The sequence below is a fragment of the Rhinoderma darwinii genome, chromosome 6 (genome assembly GCF_050947455.1).
Source record: "Rhinoderma darwinii isolate aRhiDar2 chromosome 6, aRhiDar2.hap1, whole genome shotgun sequence".
NCBI lineage: Eukaryota > Metazoa > Chordata > Amphibia > Anura > Rhinodermatidae > Rhinoderma > Rhinoderma darwinii.
Genome location: NC_134692.1, coordinates 63987059 through 64004334, shown reverse-complemented (window position 1 = coordinate 64004334; position 17276 = coordinate 63987059).

Sequence of the window (17276 nt, the reverse complement as noted above, 5' to 3'; positions counted from 1 at the left end):
TACTAATAATAGGTATACATTTTATTGAATACAAAACATAAAATACATATTAAAATCAAAGATGATTGCCACAGTATGATAAATAGAGGCCAGACAGCAATTAATCTTGGACAAAATGTAAATTTCTACAAGACATACGTGATAAAATATCATATATCAAACAGAGGGTAACTATGCAAATGAAACAGAGCAAGTATCATTCCCATAGAATTTACAATATGTATATAAAAATGATAATAAAGACACAATGCAAATTATAAATAACTGCAATAGTTACAGACAAGTAACAAGATATATGTGTGTGCTTTAATCAACGTACAAGATCAGCATACACATGTATAGAACGTGAGTGCATAATAGCAACTTACCCAGATGAAGGCTTTCAGCCAAAACGCGCATCGGGTGTGACGCCAGATATCCAGTCATTTGCTTATGGGTAGGTTGCTACCATGTACATACATGTATTACTAATGCAATTATTTGTTTGGGTAAGTTGCTATTATGCGCTCATGGTCTATATGTGTGTATGCTGATCTTGTAGGTTGAATATAGCACACACACACACACACACACACACACACACACACACACGTGTGTGTGTGTGTGTGTGTATGTGTGTGTGTGTGTGTGTGTGTGTGTGTGTGTATCTTGTTACTTGTCTGTTACTATTGCAGTTATGTATAATTAGCATTATGTCTTTATCATTTTTGATCTGCATATTGTAAATTCTATGGGAATGATACTTACTCTATTTCATTTGTGTAGTTACCCTCTGTTTGATATATGATATTTTATTAGGTATGTACATTTTGTCCAAGATTAATTGCTGTCTGGCCTCTGTTTATTATACTGTGGCAATCATCTTTGATTTTAATATGTAATTTATGTTTTGTAATCAATAAAATTTATACCATTTATTAGTAGTAGTGTGCTATTGACTCTATTTGTAGGTCTTTATTCTAATTTCAATGAGTCACCACCAGTGATATCATGTAGTATTGGGCTTTTATACATGCCCTCCTCCCCCTATATATGATATATGTCACATGAAGTATCTATTAGATTATGATTAAGAGGGGTATTTAGGTCGTCTTCCATATTGGTTCAGTTCTTTACAAATAAGAAAGCGTCTGCCCACTAAGGTTCATACACCAACTCTTGGTCACAAGGTTCAGCGTCTGAGTTCTTACCATCTGGCCCAAAGAGGGAGAAATTTCTGCAATAGAGAATGTTATAGTATTAGAATTAACCTGGACATAGTTTGCCTCCACAGAGAATCCACAAGCTCAGTCACTTGACCCAAGAAGACATAGTGTGCCTTCAATTCTAGCTTATTTTGTAGGGCCCAGGTCTCTGCACAGTGACTCCTCAAACTTATGACTCCCATTCCATTTATATATGCTACTAATATTCTGTTGTCCCTCTGAACTAAGGCTTGATTAACTCGAGCGCTGCGCATCTCGGACTTGAAAAACTGCAGTTTTTCACGTCTGAGGTGCATCCGTGCTCAGCGCTGCGGGACGCGATTTCACACATCCCCCATAGTTGAGAGTCTATGGAGGGATGAGTGATGCTTGAAAAGAACGGACATGTCCTATTTTCACACGGTCCATTGAAACAACGGCTGTGTGAACAGCCACATTGAATTACATAGGTCCGTGGGCGGCCGCTGTTTTAACATGTTCGTGTAAATAAGGCCTAACTCTGACTGACAATGAAGAAGTTTTGTAAACCAAACCCTAGAGAGCTAATCAGGCTGCTCTCAAGACTAGGAGAATGGTATGTAGACAGGTTTACTTTGTGACCATTTCACCATATAACCTTGCCATTAAAAAAGTTTATTCGTCTTACAAAAAGTATCTGATGATAGTCAAATCTGGTATGAGAGGGCAAATGGGAGATGGAGGCGTTTGCAACAGTATGTGAATTTTTAACAATTTCACTACTAATGTATAAGGAAAGAAAATTACATTATTTCAATCTAGAATTGCTGTTTAGAACTTGGCTTTAGGGCTAATATCCTCTGTATCAAGTCTCGATTTCCTCAAAGGCACCAAGGAGCCCGAACAAAGTAAAGGCTATTTGAGAAAGAAATTGTATCTTTAGAAACCCAATAAACAACAGTGAATGTGAAGGTTGAAAAAAATAAAATAAAAAACGCAAGAATTGCTGTATTCTGATCATCTTGCCTTCCAAAAATGAAATAAAAAGCGATCGAAAAGTTATATGTAAAGACGAGTGAACCAATTTGGCACAAATCGAATTCAGGACGAATTTTCCAAAAACTTTGGATTCGCGGAATTCTGAAACTTTTTGGGTTTGTGGCATACAAATTGTCAAAATGGCGGCCGCTGGCAGCATTTTGCAGATTATAGAAAAAAAAAAGAGGTGAGGAGAGATTAAAAAAAATCAAATACCATACTCACCACTTCCCCTGGTCTCCCGTAGCGACGCGTCCCTGCCGGAATCCTGGGATGGCGTTGCATTGTCCTATGTGATTGCTGTAGCCACATTGGACAGAACTATGCCCTATCAGGAGGCTGGCAGATGAGTTGATGAAGTTTTGTCCCATCTGACTGCTGCAACCAATCACAGGTTCTATTTGAGGCCTCCCTGTACCACTGTACAGCATTCCCAGCTCTGCAACATTCCTGACTGCTGTTTATGAACTGCATACCCGGCTCTGCTACATCACCATTACTCAAACTAGGCTTATCTGACTACCCTCCTGACTACCGCTGCTGTACTGTGTACCAGCTCTGCTTGATAACTGTTTTCAAACCATTAGCTACCCGACAACATATGCCTTACTCCTGGTGCCGCATCTGTGTCTATCTGACTCCCATTGCCAACACCTATAGTGCCTGACCTCGCTTCAGTTCCATTTCCGTGCTACCCTTCGCGATATGTTCATATAGAATTTTGTTTGCTGTTGTCGTTAGCAACGATGTCTCCTATCACTGCTAGATTGACCTGGTTTTCCCCTCAGCTCGTGTTAAAGGCGCCTAAGTCCTGGGGCCAGCTGAGTACTTCAATCATAACCAAAGTCATTGGAAAAGGTGGTTCTATAGGGGAAATTGTGCTCTTTTCTGGACATTGCAGGACTCAGACTGTTATGAAGGCCTATGAAGTGGAAATTTAAAGGACCAAGGTGGTGACCAGGAGAAGAATGTCTGAATGGAGCTTAGGACAATACCTTCTTCTATAAAAAATATGACTTCTAAATTTCACTTTTTATATTAAAATATGATGAAATAAAGAGAATATTTTGATTTCCAAAATTCGAATTTTCAAGCTAATGATCTTGAGGAAGGCATCATTTTTGTCTATAGTTATTACATATTTCTTTTTTTTTACAACCAATTACTTTAATATATGAAAATACTAACAAATAAAGCTCATTTGATCTAACAATTACATTTCAAGCACCTTTATTTCTATTATCTTTGTCTGTATTCAACACTTTTCATTCAGCTGAAAAGAGCAATGCCAGCCGTGTTAGTGTAACAGTGCAGCCTATTGTTTCTTTATGTACAGTATAATGATAATGGACACGTTTTATCAAGAGAGATTACATTGCCAGATCTTTCTTCCCCATTACTGAAAGGGTACTGCTGCCTGCAGTGGTCTGCTGTCATTTACAGGGCGATGACTACTAGGTCTAGAGAACTAATATGTATAGTACTGCATATATTTTAATTGCATGACATAAAAACATGACTAGAAATACAGGTGAGACTAAGCACACCTATTGCACTATACTTCTATGTGTAAAATATTCAGTACAGCAATAACTGCCATAGAATACATTTAAGCCTCAGCCAATTTGTCATTGTGGCATAGATCGGGTTAAGATACCCAAGGTTTGTAAATTTGTGACACAAAACTCATAGACAGTAGTTGTGATTGACTACAGAGATTACTATTAGGTGGAAATTACTGATTATCAATAAAGTATGGGATAATATTCCTGTATTGTAAATGAGAAAAATAAAAAATCACAAAGAAGTTTTATGACCATATAAATACACAAAGGTGCAGGGTCCAATATATAGTAGACTGGCACATAATACACACCTAAACCACTGCAGAATCTCGTTTTAAGCTTAAGGTTAATCACAGAATAAATAGCATGAACCGCTACTTTATAAAAATGAGGGTATGCACCAGCTAAGATAGCCTGACAGGGGCGTAGCTAGAGGCTCATGGGCCCCGATGCAAAGGTTCTTCTTGGGCCCCCCCCCCAAACTTCCCATGGCTGATGGCCCGCAGCATTCAGCTGCATCGCTGGGTGTCACGAAGCGGGTTAGTGGACCCACTAGGCCGTACTGCCGCAGCGGGGAGGCAGCTGGCCAAACAACAGGACACCCCAGAAATACAATGTCCCACACAAGTGTACCTGAATAGTCCAGATGGTGGCCACAGCTCGGGCACAGATGAGATGTGTGCAGCAGATGGCGCCAAACGTGGCGGATGACACAGGAGCCGCAAGTTGCGCCAGACGTGGCGGACTCCTCCGGGCGTGGCATAAGACACAGGACGTGGTGGATTCCTCCGGACGTGGCAGATGACACAGGACGTGGTAAATTCCTCCGGACGTGGCAGATGACACAGGACGTGGCAGATTACACCGGACGTGGCAGATGACACAGGACGTGGCGGATTCCTCCGGACGTGGCAGATGACACAGGACGTGGCACGACTCGATACTAAGGCACAGCACGGGAAACAGGAACTGGTAACAAGGCACGGGTAACAATTGGAACGGGAAACACTAAGGGACCATTTGCAAGACAGACTGGGAAAACTAACAATGCTCAGGCAAGGATTAGAAGGCCAGGAGCCTTCTTATAGACCAGGAAATCGTGGCAGTTGATGATGATGACGATTTCCTATTTGCGCGCGCTGGCCCTTTAAGGCCGGGCGCGAGCGCACGCACCCTACGGGACACAGCCAAACGGAGCGGAAGTGATCGCTGGCATCTCCTAGGAGGGAGAGGGGGACCAGCGCTCACGGATCCATGGCCGCTGGCGTCGGAAGGTGAGTGAACCCGATGGCCCGCGGCCATGGATGCTACAGTATCCCCCCTCTTATGCCCCCTCTTCTTGGGGCCAGAGCGAGAGAGGAATTTTTTAATGAGAGCAGGAGCGCTGAGGTTCTCTTCTGGCTCCCATGACCTCTCCTCAGGACCAAACCCTCTCCAGTCCACCAAATACAAAGTCCTTCCTCCTACCCCTTTGCAGTCCAGGATCTCTTTTACCTCGAATACATCAGCAGGACCGCTGGGGGCAACTGTGGAACTAGAAGTCTTGCTGTAGCGGTTCAGGACCACTGGTTTCAGGAGGGACACATAGAAGGAGTTAGGGATTCTGAGGGTAGGAGGCAGCCGCAGCTTGTAGGAGACAGGGTTGATCTGTTGCAGGATCACGAAAGGACCAAGGACCCTGGGAGCAAACTTGTATGAAGGCACCCTCAAGCGAATGTTCCGAGAGGACAGCCAAACTTTAGTCCCAGGAAGATACTGAGGCGGCTCTCTTCTCCTAGTATCCGCCTTTCGCTTCATGCGATCTACCGCCAGCAAAATAGAGGACCGGGTCTGTTGCCAGATTTGCAGGAAGTCCCCATAAGCAGAGTCAGCAGCGGGTACCTGAGATGAAGTCGACACAGGAAGAGGGACTCTGGGATGTTGACTGTACACGATGTGAAACGGAGTGGAGGTGGTGGACTCACTTGTGTGGTTGTTGTATGAAAACTCTGCCCATGGAAGAAGCTGTACCCAGTTATCATGCTGTGAAGAGATAAAGTGGCGGAGATAATTCTCCATGATCTGGTTGATCCTTTCAACTTGCCCATTGGACTGGGGGTGATAGGCTGAGGAAAAGTCCAAACTCACATCCAGGAGTTTACAGAGGGCTCTCCAGAACTTTGACGTAAACTGAACACCCCGATCTGACACGATGTGAAGAGGCAGGCCATGCAAGCGAAAGATGTGTAGAATGAAGAGACTCGCCAGACGAGGAGCAGAAGGTAGGCCGGTCAGCGGGATAAAATGTGCCATCTTAGAGAAACGGTCCACCACCACCCAGATGGTGTTGCATCCTGCTGAGGGAGGAAGGTCTGTGACGAAGTCTATTGCAATGTGCTGCCAGGGGGCACTGGGTACAGGCAGAGGTTGAAGCAGGTCGGCAGGCTTGGAGTGAGTCACTTTGTTAGAGGCACACACCGTGCAAGCAGAGACAAAGTCCAGAACATCTTTAGGTAGCGTGGGCCACCAGAAGTGACGAGCAATCAGGTCTCGGGTTTTACGGACACCAGCGTGCCCAGCCAGTTTAGAACTGTGTCCCCAGCGGAGAATTCTTCTCCTGTCTGCCAACCGAACAAACGTCCTCCCAGGAGGGATGTCTCTAATCTGCAGAGGATAAGCAGTGACAATGCAGGACGGGTCTATGATAGTCTGAAGGGACTCCACTGTGTCTTCCGTCTCAAACGATCTGGACAGGGCATCGGTCCTCACATTTTTGTCCTCGGGATGGTAGTGGAGCAGAAATTGGAAACGGGTGAAAAACAGCGACCACCTGGCTTGACGGGGATTCAGTCGTTGTGCAGACTGAAGGTAGAGGAGGTTCTTGTGGTCGGTGAAGATCAGGATGGGGTGAGCAGCGCCCTCTAGAAGATGTCTCTACTCCTCCAGGGCAAATTTGATGACCAGTAGCTCACGATCTCCAATGGAGTAATTGCGCTCAGCAGAAGAAAACAGTCTTGAGTAGTAGCCACATACCACTGCCTTTCCTTTGGAGCTCCTCTGGAACAGAAGTGCACCTGCACCAACAGAGGAAGCGTCCACTTCCAGAGAGAACTGCCGAGATACGTCAGGATGATGGAGGATCGAGGCTGAAGTGAAGGCTCTCTTGAGGCTAATAAATGCAGACTCTGCCTCTGGAGTCCACACTTTGGCGTTCACACCCTTCTTGGTAAGGGACGAGATGGGGGCTGTCAGAGAAGAGAAATTAGGAATAAACTGCCGGTAGAAATTGGCGAATCCCAGGAACCACTGTATGGCCCTTAAGCCTTGAGGATGTGGCCACTCCAGGACAGCTTTCACTTTCTCAGGATCCATCTTGAGGCCTTGATCCGAGATTATGTAGCCCAGGAAGGGCAGAGAACTCTTCTCAAAGACGCACTTCTCCAGCTTGGCGTATAAATGATTCTCCCTTAATCGAAGTAGAACCTGACGGACATGCCTCCGATGAGTCGTTGGATCTGGGGAGAAAATCAAAATATCATCGAGATAAACAACAACACAGACATAGAGTAGATCTCGGAAGATATCGTTAATGAACTCCTGAAACACTGCGGGAGCGTTACACAGTCCGAAGCGCATCACCAGGTATTTGTAGTGCCGGTCCCGGGTGTTAAAAGCCGTCTTCCATTCATCACCCCGGCGAATCCGGACTAGATTGTAAGCCCCCCGCAGGTCTAGCTTAGAAAAAAATTTGGCTCCTCGTATGCGATCAAACAGCTCAGAAATGAGTGGCAACGGGTATTTGTTCTTGACTGTGATCAGGTTGAGGCCCCTGTAGTCAATGCAGGGACGAAGGGATCCGTCCTTCTTTTTAACGAAGAAGAATCCAGCCCCGGCCGGGGAGGAAGACTTTCGTATGAAACCCCTCTCCAGATTCTCCTTGATATAGGCCGACATGGATAGAGACTCTGGCAAGGAGAGAGGATATACCCATTCACGGGGGAGAGAGGCACTAGGAACCAGTTCAATGGGACAGTCATAAGTCCGATGTGGAGGCAGCGTCTCAGCCTCCCTTTTGCTGAAAACATCTGCATACTGAGCAAATTGGGAAGGCAGTCCCGCCAACGACTGAGGCAGAGAAGGCTTGACAGGATGGATCTGCAACAGACAAGGACCATGGCACTTGGAGCCCCATTGGAGAACCTCTCCAGAATTCCAGTCCAGGATTGGGGCATGTAGTCGAAGCCAAGGCAGGCCCAGCAAAAAAGGATTGATGGCCTTGGGCAAAAGAAGGAAATAAATAAATTCAAAATTCAGGACTCCAACTTGGAGCTTCAAAGGCTTGGTCTTAGAAACGATGGGATCAGGCAGAGGCAGTCCATTAACTGAGGCAACAGCCAAAGATGTCTCCAGGGGAACTGTGGGCAGCTGAATAAAATTTGCAGCAAAGCCAGAGTCAAGATAGGCAGAGACTTGATGCGTCCTGTCGCCGGATACTAGGGTCACAGGAATAGTCAATTTGGAACAGAATGCTCTGTTAGGTTCCGTTCCACCTACGGTTGTCTCTCCAACCAATCCTAGGCAAGGGGGTCTCTCTGGCTTCTGGGGACACAGACGCACAATATGGCCTCCACGGCCGCAATACAGACAAAGTCCAGAAGTGCGTCTGCGTTGACTCTCCTTGGTAGACAACTAGACATAATTCCTCTGCATCGAATCCTCTGGTGGAATGACTGAGGGGGATTGCGGGACAGCAGAATCCAGCCTGGGAAGTTCTCTCTCCCGGAGAACCTCTTGGGAATGTTCCCAGATCCTCATGTCAACTCGGGAGGCGAGTAAGATAAGATCGTCCAGGGTACATAGCAGATCGTGAGCAGCCAGCTCGTCCTTGATCCCTGAAGACAGTCCCTGCCAGAATGTAGCCACCAAAGCCTGGTTGTTCCAGGTCAATTCAGCAGCCAGGATACAGAACTGGATGGCATACTCGCCCACGGAGAGGTCTCCCTGGTGTAGGGTTAGCAAGGATGGAGCAGCCGAAGAAACTCTCCCAGGTACCTCAAAGATCAAGCGGAAGGTCTGTAGGAATTACTGCAAGTGCCGAGTCTCTGGTCCCCTGATGTTCCCACAGAGGATTAGCCCATGCCAGGGCTTTGCCAGTAAGGAGAGAGATGATGAAGGCGACCCTGACATCATCCGAACAGAAGGACCTGGCATGTAGTCTGAAATGGATCAGGCACTGATTAAAAAATCCCCTGCAGGACCTCGGATCTCCGTCATAGCATGGAGGTAGCGGCAAGAAACACAGGGGGTTGGTACCGGTACAGACAGGAAGTGTAGCAGGCGGAACCGCAGGAACGGGTGCGGTGATGACTGTGGTTGGAGCAAGCAGCCGATGGGCTATGGCGTTCACCGACAGGAGGAGCTGGTCTTGTCATGACTGGAGATCTTCCATCTCGCCCAGCATGGCTTGTGTCGTCAAAGTCTCAGGTTGACCAGCGGGGTCCATGGCCTGAGCGTACTGTCACGAAGCGGGTTAGTGGACCCACTATGCCGTACCGCCGCAGCGGGGAGGCAGCTGGCCAAACAACAGGACACCCCAGAAATACAATGTCCCGCACAAGGGTACCTGAATAGTCCTGATGGTGGCCGCAGCTCTGGTACAGATGAGATGGGTGCAGCAGATGGCGCCAAACATGGCGGATGACACAGGAGTCGCAAGTTGCGCAAGACGTGGCGGACTCCTCCGGGCGTGGCAGAAGACACAGGACGTGGCGGATTCCTCCGGACGTCTCAGATGTCTATCCTCCTAAGGAGTCGGTAATAATGGACCAGTGTAAGTTATCCACCCAGGAGAGACAACGCAGACGCACGTCTGGACTCTGTGTTTATTGTGGCCTTGGTGGCCATCTTGTGCGCCTGTGTCCCCAAAGATCCCGAAACCTAGGGTTGCTAGGAGTGACAACTTTGGGTAAGAATGGACTTTTAGATTGACCATAGTGTACAGGACACTATGGTCAATCTAAAAGTCCATTCTTACCCAAAGTTGTCACTCCTAGCAACCCTAGGTTTCGGGATCTTTGGGGACACAGGCGCACAAGATGGCCACCAAGGCCACAATAAAGACAGAGTCCAGACGGGGTCAACGGACACCGGCGTGCCCAGCTAGTTTAGAACTGTGTCCCCAGCGGAGAATTCTTTTTCTGTCTGCCAACCGAACAAAAGTTCTCCCTGGAGGGATATTTCTAAGCTGCAGAGGATTGGCGGTGACAACGCAGGATGGGTCTATGATCGTCTGTAGGGACTCCACTGTGTCTGCCGTTTCAAATGATCTGGACAGGGCATCGGCCCTCACGTTCTTGTCAGCGGGACGGTAGTGGAGCAGAAATTGGAAACGGGTGAAGAACAGTGACCACCTGGCTTGACGAGGATTCAGTCTTTGAGCGGACTGAAGGTAAGTGAGATTCTTGTGGTCGGTGAAGATCAGAATGGGGTGAGCAGCGCCCTCCAGAAGATGTCTCCACTCCTCCAGGGCCAATTTGATAGCCAGTAGCTCCCGATCTCCAATGGAATAATTGCGCTCAGCAGAGGAAAACAGTCTTGAGTAGTAGCCTCACACTACTGCCTTTCCTTTGGAGCTCCTCTGGAACAGAAGTGCGCCTTCACCAACAGAGGAAGCGTCCACTTCCAGTGAGAACTGCCGAGATATGTCAGGGTGATGGAGGATCGAAGCTGAAGTGAAGGCTTTCTTGAGGCTAATGAATGCGGACTCTGCCTCCGGAGTCCACACCTTGGCGTTCACACCCTTCTCGGTAAGGGTAGAGATGGGGGCCGTCAGAGAAGAAAAGTTCGGAATAAACTGCCGGTAGAAATTGGCGAAACCAAGGAACAGCTGTATGGCCCTTAGGCCTTGAGGACGTGGCCATTCCAGGACAGACTTTAACTTCTCAGGGTCCATCTTAAGGCCTTGATCCGAGATGACATAGCCCAGGAAGGGCAGAGACCTCTTTTCAAAGGTGCATTTCTCTAACTTGGCATACAAGCGATTCTCTCTTAGTCGCAGAAGAACTTGACGAACGTGCCTCCGATCGGTCATCAGATCTGGGGAGAAGATTAGAATATCATCGAGATAAACTACAACACATGTATAGAGGAGATCTCGGAAGATGTCATTAACGAACTCCTGAAATACTGCGGGAGCGTTACACAGTCCGAAGGGCATCACTCGGTATTCGTAGTGCCCATCGCGGGTGTTAAATGCCGTCTTCCATTCGTCACCCCGGCGAATCCGGATTAGATTATAGGCCCCTCACAGATCTAGCTTGGAAAAAATTTTGGCTCCTCGTATGCGATCAAACAGCTCGGAAATGAGTGGCAACGGGTACTTGTTCTTGACCGTGATCTGATTGAGGCCACGGTAATCAATGCAGGGTCGGAGAGATCCATCTTTCTTTCTAACGAAGAAGAATCCTGCCCCGGCCTGGGAGGAAGATTTTCGAATAAAACCCCTCTCCAAGTTCTCCTTGATATAGGCTGACATCGATAAAGTCTCTGGCAAGGAGAGAGGATATACTCGTCCACGGGGAAGAGAAGCATTGGGAACCAGTTCAATGGGACAGTCATAATTCCGATGTGGAGGCAACGTCTCTGCCTCTCGTTTGTAGAAGACATCCGCAAAACTGGCATACTGAGAAGGTAGATTGGAGTGTGACTGCGGCAGAGGGGGCACAACAGGACGGACTTGTGACAGGCAATGGCTATGGCATCTGGAACCCCATTGAAGAACTTCTCCAGAACTCCATTCGAGTCTCGGGGCGTGTAGACGGAGCCATGGCAGACCCAGCAGGATAGGATTGATAGCCTTGGGTAGTACCAGGAAGGAGATCTGTTCTGAGTGAAGAGCTCCGACCCGTAATGTCACCGGCTCAGTGATGAGCATGATTGGATCAGGCAGCGGTAGACCATTCACAGAGGCAACAGCCAGGGGTCTCTCCAGACGGACTGTGGGTAGTTGAAACTGATCCACTAGATCTTGGTGGATAAAATTAGCAGCCGCTCCAGAGTCAATATAGGCGGAGGAAGGATGTGATGCCTGTCCGGTGACGATGGCCACAGGTATCGATAATTTGGAAGAGGTTTTACCGTTTGGAGACGTTCCACCTAGAGTTGCCTCTCCAACCAACCCTAGGTACTGGAGTTTCCCGGTTTCTGTGGGCATTGACGCACAAAATGACCCTTGAGGCCACAATACATGCAAAGTCCAGAGGAGCGTCTGCGCTGCTTCTCCTGTTCAGATAACCGGACTCTGTCTACCTGCATGGGTTCCTCAGGAGTGGACAATTGTGGTCTCTGGGCAGGGGGTACTGGTCTGTGGGCCCGGCTCTCCTGACGAACCTCTTGAGAGCGCTCCCGGATTCTCATATCAACCCGGGTGGCTAACAGGATGAGGGCATCCAAGGCAGAAGGAAGGTCGCAGGCTTGATGTGAGAGGACAGTCCCTGCCAGTAGGTCGCCACCAGTGCTTCATTGTTCCATGCCAGCTCGGCTGCTAGGGTACGGAAGGAGATCGAATACTCCCCTACTGTGGAGCCTTCTTGCTTGAGGGTCAACAGAGTGGCTGCGGAAGAGGATGTTCGACCCGGCTCCTCGAACACGGCATGAAAGGACTGCAGGAACAAGGCTAGGTCCGCGGATACAGGTCCTTGTTGCTCCAAGATTGGGTTTGCCCATGCGTGGGCCTTGCCAGCGAGGAGGGAGATAATGAACGCTACTTTAGCCTCCTCGGAGGGGAAGAGATGAGGCCGTAGCCTAAAATGCACCGTGCAATTGATTGAGAAATCCTCTGCCTGCTCTGGGGTCACCGTCATAGCGAGGAGGAAGAGGCAGAGGAACTGAGGATCCGGAACAAACAGGTCGAGCAACAGGCAGTGGCATGGCAACAGCTTCTGGAGGAAGAACCGGGGGTGGAACAGCGAGTAGATCCAGGCGGACAAGAATAGAATTCACTGCCTCAAGGAGTTGATCCTGACGAGTGCGTAGGTCATGCATCTCTGTCTAAATCTTAAACCAGAAAGAGAAGAAAAGTCACGACCAAGTATTTGCAAAATTACAAACAATCTTTATTTCAGTCAAAAATAAACAGAAAACACATTACAACTATACACAGTAAAAAGAATGAACCCTCATAAAGAGATGGAATCCGAACATAAAAGCAGCCTTGTCCCCCAGATGTTAAAATGGTCCCAAGATCCCACAAAGAGCATAAATCAATATTATTAATAAGCATAGTACATTTGAACAGATAGATACCTAAAAAAATATACATGCAAAGTGCAGTCATAGGCAAACTAATGAGCAGTATACCTACACCTACGTAGTGGAAAATGAGCAGGAGATCAGGACCGGGAGGGGAGACCGCTGCCAGACCCTGTCTAAATCTTCTGTACTGGGGTCTTGGGCTGGCCAGCGGGTTCCATGGCCTGAGCGTACTGTCACGGACACTGGGTTTGTGGACCCACTAGGCCGCTCCGCCATAGCGGGGAGGCAGCTGACCAGGTCACAGTCTATGTGAAAGTAAGATAGCAGACAGTAATGCTTAGGTACCTGAAATAGTCCGGACGGTGACTGTGGCTTCAGCACGGATGGAGGCAGGTGCGGAAAGTGGCGCCAGACGTGGCGGGCAGTATCCGATGAGCAGATGGCACTTGACGTGGCAGATGGCACTTGACGTGGCAGATGACACTTGACGTGGCAGATGGCACTTGACGTGGCATATGGCACTTGATGTGGCAGATGGCACTTGACGTGGCAGATGACACTTGACGTGGCATATGGCACGTGACAGATGACACTTGACGTGGCAGATGGCACTTGACGTGGCAGATGGCACTTGACGTGGCAGATGACACTTGACGTGGCAGATGGCACTTGAACACGGGTAGGCACAGGAACAATGCGGAATACAGGAACGGTAACAGGGCACGGGTAACAGCTGGAACGGGAGACACTAAGGGACCATTTGCGAGACAGACAGGGAAAGACTAACAACGCTCAGGCAAGGATCAGAAGGGCTGGGGCATTCTTATAGGGCAAGAAATCATGTGGGTTAATGAACATTGTTTTCATGTGTGCGCGCTGGCCCTTTAAGAGCGGGCGCGAGCGTGCGCGCCTGCGCACCCTACGGGACCCGGCCGGACGGAGCGGAAGTGAGCGCTGGCATCTCCTAGGAGGGAGACGGAGGCCAGCGCTCACAGATCCATGGCTGCGGGCGTCGGGAGGTGAGTGAACCCGACGGCCCGCGGCCATGGGCGCTACACACGGTCGTTGCCTGGTGCAGATTCATTCTGCTCAGCCTTCGCTACCTCGGTCATTGGCAGGATTGCTGAGTCATTATGCTGCATTTTCGAACGTCTTCAGCAAGAGGGCGGCAGAGACATTGCCTCCACATCGGGCTTATGACTGTCCTATCGAGCTGATTCCTGGTACATCCCTTCCCTGTGGTAGGGTATATCCTCTCTCCTTGCCAGAGACTATGTCCATGTCCGCCTATGTGAAAGAGAACTTGGGGAGTCTTCCTCCCCAGCAGGAGCCGGGTTCTTCTTTGTCAAAAAGAAAGATGTTTCTCTTCGTCCTTGTATCGACTACTGAGCTCTCAACCAGATCACGGTGAAGAATAAATATCCGATGCCACTGAACTCTGAACTGTTTAATCGTATACGTGGTGCCAAGATTTTTTCTAAACTAGACCTGCGTGGGGCTTACAACCTAGTCCGGATTCGCCAGGGTGATGAATGGAAGACTGCATTTAACACCCGTGATGGACACTATGAATATCTAGTAATGTCATTCGGCCTGTGTATTGCTCCCGTGGTCTTCCAGGAGTTTATGAATGACATTTTCCGTGACCTCCTCTATGTTTGTGTAGTAGTCTACCTTGATGACATCTTGATTTTTCCTCCAGATCTTATGACACACCAGAGACATGTCGTCAAGTTCTGCTACGGTTAAGGGAGAATCGTCTGTACGCCAAGTTGGAGAAGTGCATGTTTCACAGAGATGCTCTACACTTCCTGGGCTACATCGTCTTGAATAGAGGTCTCGAGATGGATCCTGAGAAGGTAAGGTCTGTTCTGGAATGGCCACGTCCTCAAGGCTTGAGGGCCATACAAGGCTTTTTGGGATTCGTTAATTTTTATAGGCAGTTTATTCCAAACTTCTACTTACTGACTTCTCCCATCTCTAACCTCACTAAGAAGGGTATGAACGCCAAGGTGTGGACTCCCGAGCCAGAGTCCGCATTCAATAGCCTGAAGAGTGCCTTCACGTAAGCCTCTATCCTCCATCATCCGGATGTCTCTCTGCAGTTCTCGTTGGAGGTGGACGCATCCTCTGTCGGTGCTGGTGAACTCCTATTCCAGAAAGTTCCCAAGGGCAAGTCAAGGGTATGTGGATATTTTTCTAAGCTCTTCTCTTCTGCAGAACGCAACTACTCGATTGGGGATCGGGAGTTACCGGCCATCAAATTGGCCCTGGAAGAGTGGAGACATCTACTAGAGGGCGCAGCTCATCCGATCCTAATTTTTACAGACCACAAGAATCTGACCTACCTCCAGACGGCCCAACGGCTGAATCCTCGTCAGGCCAGGTGGTCACTGTTCTTTACCAGGTTCCAGTTTGAGCTCCATTATCGCCCGGCCGACAAGAATGTGAGGGCCGAGGCCTTTGTCCAGGTCTTTTGGGACGGAAGACACCTTGGAGAGTCCACAGAATATTATTGATCCGTCTTGCATTATCTCTGTTAATCCCCTGCAAGTTGCGGACATTCCTCTGCTGGGCACACTCCTCTAGACTGGCAGGTCACGCGGGGGTCTGTAAGACCCGGGATCTGATTGCTCGTCATTTCCTGTGGCCCATGCTGCCCAAGGACATTATGGACTTTGTTTCTTCCTGTTTTGTATGTGCAGCCATATAGCTATGGACTTTTTTATGGTCCTGCCTTTCTCTGCTGGATGCAGTGCTATCTGGGTGGTGGTGGACCGATTTTCGAAGATGGCCCACTTCATTACTCTGACCGGTCCTCTGTCTGCTCCTCAGCTGGCCAAGCTGTTCATCCAGCACATCTTCCGCCTGCATGGCTTGCCGCAGCATATTGTGTCTGATCGGGGGGTTGTTTACCTCGAAGTTCTGGAGAGCCCTCTGCGGACTCCACGGTGTGAAATTGGACTTTTCATCAGCCTACCATCCTCAGTCCAATGGTCAGGTTGAGAGGATTAATCAGATATTGGAGTACTACCTACGCCACTTTATTTCCAAGCAGCATGATCACTGAGTGCAGTTGCTCCCATGGGCAGAGTTCTCCTACAATAATCACACCAGCGAGTCCACAAGTAATACGCTGTTCTTCATGGTTTACGGCCAGCACCCACAAATTCCTATTCCGGTGCCCGATACTTCCGTGGTTCCAGCGGCTAACTCCACCTTTAGAGACTTCCTACAGATTTGGCAGCAGACTCGGTCCTCCATCCTAATGGCAGTCGACTGCATGAAACGGAAGGCTGACACAAGGAGAATAGAGCCTCGACAGTTTCTTCTTGGCACGAGGGTCTAGCTGTCTTCCAGGAATATCCGACTAAGGGTGCCATCATGCAAATTTGCTCCCTGGTTCCTCGGACCCTTCGAGATCCTACAGCAGATCAACCCTGCCGTCGATAAGCTTCGGCTGCCTCCTACCCTCATGATCCCCAACTCCTTCCATGTCTCCCTCCTGAAGCCGGTGGTTCTGAACCGCTTCACTAAGACTCCTAGCCCTGTGATTGCCTCCAGCGGCCCTTCAGACACCTTTGAGGTTCAGGAGATCCTGGACACCAAAAAAGTGAGAGGAAAGACCTTTTATTTGGTGGATTGGAGGGGGTTTGGTCCTGAAGAACGGTCTTGGGAGCCAGAGGAGAACCTCAATGCTCCTACTCTTCTGAAGTTTCTCTCTCGCTGTGGTCCCAAGAAGAAGGGGCGTAAGAGGGGGGATACTGTAATGTCCGTGGCTGCGGGCTGTTAGTTCCAATCCCCTCCTGACAGCCGCAGCCTCCTCCTCAGGAGACGCCAGCGCTCGCTTACACTCACCTCAGCTGGATCCCGTAGGATGCGCGTGCACGCTCATGCCTGCTTTTAAAGGGCCAGCGTGCATACTGGACTTTTCATGAACTTTGACCCGTGAGTACACTGGACTATAAGAGGGGTCCAGCCCCCTGCTTCTATGCCTGAGCGTTGTTGATGTTTCCTAGTTTGTCTATGTGATGGCCTCCTAGTGTGCTTCCTGTTCCTTTACCTGTACCTGTTTCAGTTCCTGTTCCTTGCATTCCATACCATCCTGGTCGAGCACTGTGCTGTGCCAAAGTCGTGCCATGCTGTATTCCATGTCTGACCTGCTTCACCTTGCCTGACGTTTACCTGCTGCCTAGTCCTAGCCGAGCCTGCCCTGCTGCTGTCTGAGCTGCCACAGGTACCTATACGAACTATAGACATTCAGCTGACTTATCGCCAA